The sequence below is a fragment of the Pollicipes pollicipes genome, unplaced genomic scaffold (genome assembly GCF_011947565.3).
Source record: "Pollicipes pollicipes isolate AB1234 unplaced genomic scaffold, Ppol_2.1 Scaffold_7262;HRSCAF=8765_pilon_pilon_pilon, whole genome shotgun sequence".
In the NCBI taxonomy this organism is placed as follows: Eukaryota; Metazoa; Arthropoda; class Thecostraca; order Pollicipedomorpha; family Pollicipedidae; genus Pollicipes; species Pollicipes pollicipes.
The window spans coordinates 15,841,138-15,849,999 of NW_023597055.1; the positions used below are offsets into that span (position 1 = coordinate 15,841,138).

Here is an 8,862-nt window from a genome sequence, read left to right on the forward strand (position 1 = left end):
GGACATCGTTCGCACGGTGCACGCAAACGCCATCGTTGCTCCAAGCCATCATAAACGCCACATATGTTTACGGGCTGCGGTCTCGGTCTCGGAGACAACAGGGCAAAACGGGACACAACTTTGCAACAGGACGAAACTTTGCTGTGCTAGTAATGACCAGCTGAGCATGAGGGAAGGTCGGGAGTCAGCCCCGTCAAATCTGTCCATTAGTCCTTAGTCGAATAGTCCAGTAGCTCCGTCAAAAAATTACTTTCGCCGTGGAGGTCACCGCTCTCACGATAGGGACCACGCGCGGCGAGCGCGGGTGCGTGTGCTTCGGCGTCATCGCCGGCAGCAGCTATTCGTCGCCTCCAGCGCCGGCGTGTCCTGGCACAGGACGTTGATCATGTGGTTGGAGTAGTACGCCCGCAGCGTCTCTCCGACGTGCGTCTGGTCGTAACACTCTCTACGGACGGCTACGAAAATTTTAGGGTGAACCTTACCCAGCCGCAGGCACACGTTCTGCTGGAAGTTGGCTGATTCCGGAAGCATTGACGACCATATCACGAGGCTGGGCACCTGTGTGGAGAATGGAACAAAGAAATAGTAAACTTAGAAATGTGTCTTTTGGGGAGGGAGTGTAGCAACTAGTGCGAGCCCTTGTTAACCGGTGTCATTAGGGCTATGTCACAAGCAATTTTAGTTAAAAGGTGTCCAGCAATATAAGTTCCGTTCCTTGGCTTATTCACTAGTACCAGGAACGAATTTGGGTCGTTACCTTGATAATCGTTAACACTCAGCGCTTCAAGAAAGCCACCGTTGTCCTGCTTGCGTTCAAGTATTTGTTCCCAGAACAACTTACAACACTCAGTCAACATTCTCATTTCTTGTGTTTGAAACGGTCTGACAACAGCAATTATTCGCATATTTGAATGTGCGTGCAAGTGAGCGCGTGCGATTGTGTGCGTGCTTGTAAGATTGTTATTAGTGCGTAGGAGTGCGAATGTGTACATGTTCGTGTTTACACACACATATGTGTAATGAATGATATGTGAAGAATATGAGAATAACGTGTGAATGGGTAATATGTAGTAATAAATGAATAATATTTGAATATGTACATGTTCTTATTTACACACACACGCACACACACACACACACACACACACACACACACACACACACATATATATATATATATATATATATATATATATATATATATATATATATATATATATATAAATTCATTCCGTGCGTGTGTGTGCGTGTGTGTGTGTGTGTGTGTGTGTGTGTGTGTGTGTGTGTGTGTGTGTGTGTGTGTGTGTGTGTGTGTGTGTGTGTGTGTGTGTGTGTGTGTGTGTGTGTGTGTGTGTGTGTGTGTGTGTGTGTGTGTGTGTGTGTGTGTGTGTGTGTGTGTGTGTGTGTGTGTGTGTGTGTGTGTGTGTGTGTGTGTGTGTGTGTGTGTGTGTGTGTGTGTGTGTGTGTGTGTGTGTGTGTGTGTGTGTGTGTGTGTGTGTGTGTGTGTGTGTGTGTGCTCTTGTGTGCCGTGAAAACAGAGGACCAAATCCGGTTACACACCCAACAACCCGTCACTGCCGAGGTCCGGTATTCACTACCGAGGTCCAAATGCCGGACCTCGGTTTTCAGAGGCCTTAAATGAGATATTTAGTCTTGTTTGAACATGTTTATTCGATTTTCAGCTGGTCCTCGAAAAACGCAATTATACGCATTTTTACTTCCGGTTGTGTAAAGTGTGTTATCTTGGACGAACTGCGCGCGTGTGTAAGTTTTTCAGGTGGCAAGGTCACGTGGAAGAGAATAGAGATGAATAAGGAAATGCAAAATCACGCTGCTCCATGATGTGGTCTCATCACTTGTAAGTTGTTTGCGTTTGGTATAAGCATTTAAATCACATTGAATCACGTTGAAACTGGTGATGAAAGATATTAATGTAAATTGTGTTAAGTCACATGGGATACGTAGCTCTATCGTCGCCATTGCGCGTTCTTGGAACGAGCGCGGCGGTGACGTTGCGGTGTGCGGCATCTCGGACGAGAAGACTGGGCTTACGTTGGATGCAAGTTATTGTCGTCCGGCAAGGTTTTAAAAAGTGAGTAGTAAATATTCGAAAGGGATTGGTGAACCCTGTTTACCGACAACTGTAGCTAATGGAGGACTGATCTGCTTTGATTGATTAGAGAATGGTGTGCTGATAAGGATAGTTGCTGAAGTGGCAAACATTGTGTTAGCTTTTGAAGGTGGTTGAAGAGATTGACTTCAGCAATATTATGCAATTGTCTGGGTAGGTTTATCACGCTAGACCAGACGTTTGTAAGGGGGATGCTTGCAGTTTTTCTCATGCATTTGCAGTGAGTGTTGTATTACATTTAAAAAATGTTGCCGTTAGGTACTTACAGACATGTTCCCCAACCCCCTAGAACAACACGTTTTTAGAGGCTTTGGGCACCAATTTAGCCTTGAAGGGGAAATCATTACAAACATAAGGTTTTCCATACATCGGAACCTTAGTGTGTGGTAGATACCAGAGCATAAAAGGGTGTGTGCCACATTTGTATGGGTTTCAATTGAAATTAGCCATCTTGAAGATCATTCAGTATGTTACACAGTCCTGCCATTCTTAAGCACCCTTCTAATTTTGTAAACCTTTCTAGTTTCTGATCTACACACCTGCAAAGGTGCGAATATTATTTCGTCGTGGTCTTCAAATGCTGCCATTTCATTGGCCATTGGGCGATTAAGGCAAGCCATCATATGACCGTTGCGTCGTTCATATCCGGCTTTGTGAATACATTTTCAGACGTAACGGCCGTCGGTTGGCTCAAATCAATGTTGTGCAAGATTACGTAAGTTGTTCAGTGCATTAGCATTAGCAGAGGAGCATTTTTCACATAGCTAAGACAATATTAATAGCCTTATTCGTCGAAGAAAAACAGGGAGAATAAAGATATAGTTGAATTGATATTTCGGCAACATGCCTATATCGAAAAAGTAGCAGAAATAAATTCAAAATTGCCTGCTGGTGGCCCTACCCGATTTTTCAGCTTTTTTGGAAATAGAAAGCCAGTTTTTACAGGACACCAACTCTTAGAGGATTAAACAAAAAGTTATTGCTAGCCGTTACCACGATACGGTGCTTATCTAATAATTAAAATAGGCGACAATACGTGTACATGCAAACTAATTCAAGCAAGTAGGCGTCATGCATTACGCTTCGTTCAAACATACAAACGAGTTGAGGTTAACAGGTATCACAGTCGCGCATCAATTATACATGCAAGCGATTTCAACTGAACAGACATCGCATGTCACGCGTCAGGCGTCACTTCACATGTTAACTATTTTAAGCTAGCACACATCGCATATAAAGGCACATATCATGTTCGCAAAATCGGCCAGGATGAGCTTTGTATGTTAAAATTTGGTCGCTGATTTTTTGTAAGAATAGATTAAATTTTTCCCTACCTGGGTGGCCCTCTGCTCTGTAGACGACTTTGGGCTCTAAAAGGGGCATAGGGTCCATACCTCCCTCGATTTCAGCCTGAGCATGTTTTGCCAAAAAATGGTCACCGAAAGGGGTATTCCCTGTTTTGTTTGAGTCTATGTCGGGAAGTCCATACGTCCCTCACGTTTAAGATACAATGAACACCTCCGGGGCGCTAAAAACAAAAAAAAATACTTACTTAGTCCTTAGTTAATCTCCACCCACTGAATAATTTTTAGCATTGTTGCTGTTTCAGGTGATGTTATAGCCACTGGACATTGAAGCGATTGAAGACCTGAAAGCCTTAGTGCGACCGGCTTGATTCAGGTCAGTTGATGTCAGGAAAGTCAAATTATTTAGGAAATGACTACTCTGAAGAGGGTGTGAATCATTTGTGACATGTAGAATTTGTTGTCATCAGCTCTAATCTAGCATTTCATGCATGCTTTTCTTTCTCTATCTACCCCATCACATTGTCCAACACTGCCAACACCACTGCATCGTCCGACCCCCACAAATATGCCACTACACTGCCTGGCTCCACCATCCCTATCAGTGCCTTAACCAGTAGGATGTCATTACAGTGCATGACACCATGCACCCCACCACAATGTCTGGGTCTACCCATCCCACCATGGTGTCTGACCCCTCCAGCTCCATGCGAGTGTCGGCTCCATGCAGCTGACCCCATTGCCCTGCCAGTTTCACCAGTGTCTGATCCTGCCAACACCCCCAATGTCTGCCTCCCCCCCCTACCATTGTGTGACCATAACAGTTCCTGCATGGTGCGTGACCTCAGTGTAACGCCATTTTGCTATCTCATTCCACCATCCTCATCGCTGGTCTACGCAAGCACGTGTCGACTGTACCAGCCCCACTTTATTCTGCAACCAACGCCACCACCACCTGCACCAACACCACTAACATATCGCGGCCTGCAATTATGTAGGTACACCCGCATCCGCGTTATTGAATGGTCTTGTCAACATTTAGTGCTCCTTCTCTGTGGCACCACCGGTGTATGGCGTCATTCTTGAATGAAACGTGCAAAAACATTTTTGTTCTCAGGTGGCTTATATGTATACCATTGGGAGAGTTAAAGAAGTTTAGTCCTCTAAAAGAAGTCCTCCGGAAAGTTTACTGCAACAAAGGTAACTCAGGCTATATTTGGGATGCTTAAGGACTTACGCGCAATAGCATTTTCATATGCTATTTGCAATATGGAGCATGATATTCTTCGGGAAGGACAGGTTTTGGGGCGTTCGGGTCAAGAGTTCGAGCTCATGGGTCCTCGAGAATATTTACCACGGGCACGGCTACCCGAAGAAAAATGAGAAGCATTGGCGATGGTGGAAATAGGCCTCGCAAGCAGTTTCCCTGCCAAATTCGAACAGGTGGGGTGCAGAAGTTGCTTTAAAAATTTTTTAGTCACTGGCAGTCTCGGTCTTTTCATTGTATGTGAAATGTGTATGGCTTAGGATGTTTGCTGCAACATAGTTTCTTTAATTATTTCCTATGAATGGGACGATTGAACCAAGCCTTGGATCATTACTATATGTTGTTTTACGCATTTTACGACGGGATCAATGATATATATATATATATATATATATATATATATATATATATATATATATATATATATATATATATATATATATATATATATATATATATCTATATCTATATCTATATCTATATCTATATCTATATCTATATCTATATCTATATCTATATCTATATCTATATATACACATATATAGGTATGTATACATATATACATATATATATATATATATACATACATATGTGTATATATATATATATATATATATATATATATATATATAATATACATCACCAACGCCGGTTTGTTTGCGCGGAAATCACCGACGCTTTCATGAGCGTGGGGTCCGGCCGCTCACTGAACATAGCTTGTGGTAGCGGGTTTGGCTGCCACATCCGGCTCCGGGCCATAACGGTGTTGCCAAAAGCCCATCGAGGGGACACTAAGCATGGTTCTGGTCTGCGCACTCCGGGCAGACCAAAATGCCTGCGAAGAGACCTCGTCTGCGGGGGCTAGACAGACGAGTGTCTCGCAATGGCGTGGAGAAGCCCATCCGCAGCAAGGAGGGGTGTCGGTCTTCCAGCGTGTCACGTTGTCAAAAACAGTTACGGCGTTGGTGTGCATTGGGGCTGCCTCCCATCTGTTTCGCGGCCAGCATCACGGTGTGACGTCGGATAGTTTCAAATGCGATGGTCAGGTCAGCGGTTTGGTTGTCTGGCCTTTTTGTAATTTTTGTTGATGCATTCACATATAGCGTGCAATCACACTCACAATACGCACTCGATCCAAAATCATAAATCAAATATATCATAATGTTTGCATCATGGCGCACACTACCTTCATCCTGCACTACCCGCGATATGGCAGTGATCAGAAAACTGTCCACTCTTACCAACCAGCCAGTAGACACTACACTTGGGCTAGGGGGGCGTACTCGCCCGGGGGCTGGGATGACGGTCTGTGGGCCACCGCCGCCTGTCTGTCGTAGTTTCGTCATTTCTTATTGATGCATTGTTTGAGCTTAGAGGCAATAAGCTTTTTACCACAACTCGTTTCGGTTATGCCTCGCTGTCTTACGACTGTTAACCGTATGGCGTGCATGAACAGCATGGCATTGACAGGGCGTAGTAAGCCTAGGACATCAGGGCATGGACTCGCAATTGCCGCATGCGGTCAGCGATGATACTGGAACTGTTGCTCTTCTCTAAATCGATTCCCATCGCAGCTGTGCGTGCGTGGCTACAGGAATGAAGACAGGCACGCCATAGTTTGCCAACGGGCGCGCGTACCATGCATGAGGGCCGTCCGAATCACGGTAGCTGCTGATCGCGTTGACGATGAATGTTGGCGACTCTGCTGTTGTTGGCCTAATTTCAGGTTAAGTTCGGCTGCGTGGCTAGAGCTTAGTACGATTTATTGTTGTCCCCCTCTCTCCGCCCCCATCGCCGCCCCATCACTTCCTTCTTCTTGACGGCAGTGCATGTGCTCTAACAAGATGGGTAATATGTACGCGGACGGGAGGCATGTGGCCTCCGATATTCGTTCACGGATTTGCTGTGAACTGGAAAGCTATCTTTCGGGACACGACTATTGCACAGCTATTTTAATTCCACCACCCGTGAGCCATCAGCGTGGTGCATGCCCACGCTTCTGAACACAAGCATAACTTTCTTTCACGTGGGGGTCACAATCCTGTTCTGAACTGAAATTTCTCATATCTCACCCGTTTTCGGCTTTCCAGATTACTCCCCGAGAGCGACACTCGTTAAGGATGCGAGTATTTGAAGTTCCGCTTTCAAGCATTGGACGGCCTGCAAATTACCATTGGAGCCAAACTGTATGCATTTTCTAGATGATCTTAAATACGGAGCGGTATTCTAAAGATGTAGTTGTGCAGTGTGTAGTTCGTAGATTACGAAACAACGGAGCGAGAATACAGTTGGCGTTCCGTTTTGGGTCAGTTATTTTGTTTTCCTTTTTCCATGTTTTAAAGTCGCTGTGCTTTATGCTCAGGATCGAAGCAAAATGTACAGGAGTAGGCTGCGATGTGATGCGTGTTGTATAAAACCAATAAACCAAAAATGGCATCTCTGTCTGCAAAGGGAAAAATCTGGACGAAGTCGACTACCTCAACAGCGCACCAATGGCAGAAGAGGACGGTCCGGAGGACATGGGTGAAGACGATTGTGTGGTGGAGGTCGCAAATGTCCTACCTGGACAAAAAGCCAAGAGGGGAAGGGAGACTTGTTTTCGTAGGAGACATCTTCACATCGAGAGACTAACAATGACGCTCAGGAAAAAAACACCACTGGCAAAAAAGACGTATTGCCTGGTGCAATGCGGAAAAGGCAGCTGTGATGAGGCAGCTTGGCATGTTTGTTAGCCACATGGAGGTTTCTGGCCAAGCTGCATGCTTACGTGCCCTGTCAGCAGAAAATGCTCTGTCCTAGCGCTCATGGAGAGATGTTAAATCCATGTCCATAACGTGATTGTTAGAGCACGTCGTAAGGCGAAATGAGTCTCAGTGACTTACACATTAGATGTCGACTTCGTTCACGTTTGGATGATGCTCGCTAGTAAATTTCGCAACGACAAAAACGATCTCCTTGTTGTTGCTCCCGTTTATAGTAGCAATCTGTGTAGGTGGAGCTGATGAACGGTGAAAAAGCAGTGCTCACCAAGGGCAGTGTGGCGAGATTTGCAATTCTGGGCGGAAGATGACACCTAAGCACGGAAATAGACCCACCCCATTGGTAAAAACGCGTTATACCTGAATGTCAGTTTGGAAGCAAATTAGGTGTGTCATTCTCCTGTCGCATCTTTCCAATACAGGATTCAATGCAAATGCTTCTTTCTCTACGTCATTTTTGAGATCCGTTGGCAAATCTGACACCACTACACTTAACCAAAGCACACTTGTTACATTGGGAAGTGGTGGGCCACAGGGGCCTTTGACTAGTTTTTGAAGACTGGAATGGGCGCGTGGGCGTCGAGCACGAAATCTCGCATCAGCCAAACAGCCGACATGTTTATGAGGCAGCTCGTTTGGCTTCAGTGACTGACTGCAATGACTGTAACGACTGACTCATTGATTTTAGTGTTGCACGGTCCTCCTTCCTCGGTCAGCAGCTGATTGCTACATCCCGCCGCACCATGGATTCCACTTGTATGAAGAAAGTGCATATGCGTAATTGACACGTATATAAAAACCCAACACATACGCAAGCCGTGGGAAAGGCACATTTAACAGGTAGCATGAGCACGTGACTCACAGTTACACCAACAGCGAACCATTCACCCACACTCAGTCGCATAAGAGGCCATCATTAAGTAGACCGCTGCATTGACGCCGGCACAAGCCGTATCCCAAAAACGGGCCACAAACTGTGCACCCCACCAATGGAGGCCGCCGCGCACTCGCGCCGCCAGTCACATCCACAGCATCAGAGGCTGTGTGCTGTCGCCCTAAGACACCGGGGTTCGCGAGCAGGGTCGAGCAACATGGGGCTTTGTATACTGACTGGAACACCGACAGTGTAGAAGAGACTGTCGGAGTCACCTGCGAATGAGATGAACGGCGGCTGCCCGCCGAAGCACCTGAAACTGCAGTAGCTCGGTCAGCAGATAAACAGTTCCAGCAGCACCTCGAGTCAATTTTTCCACCGCTGTCTGGAGCGTCGCCTCCGTTGCCCGCTCCTCAGCCCCGGCCGCCCTCTGCTGCAACCGTTGCAACAGCAGAAGCTTCGGGAAAACCGCCGTCGAGTAGTGTGCCGCCGACCGGGTCATTGATGATGCTTTAGCACTGTTAGCA

The 8,862-nt window shown here is 46.0% G+C and overlaps 1 long non-coding RNA gene across 1 annotated transcript; it reads left to right on the top strand.

The window, feature by feature from the left end:
- Window positions 1–2,004: 2,004 nt before the first annotated feature.
- Window positions 2,005–7,138, top strand: LOC119114272 (uncharacterized). Its single transcript, XR_005096008.1, has 4 exons — window positions 2,005–2,092; window positions 3,741–3,811; window positions 4,553–4,635; window positions 6,793–7,138. It is a non-coding gene; the product is annotated as an uncharacterized LOC119114272 (long non-coding RNA).
- The last annotated feature ends 1,724 nt before the right edge of the window (window positions 7,139–8,862 follow it).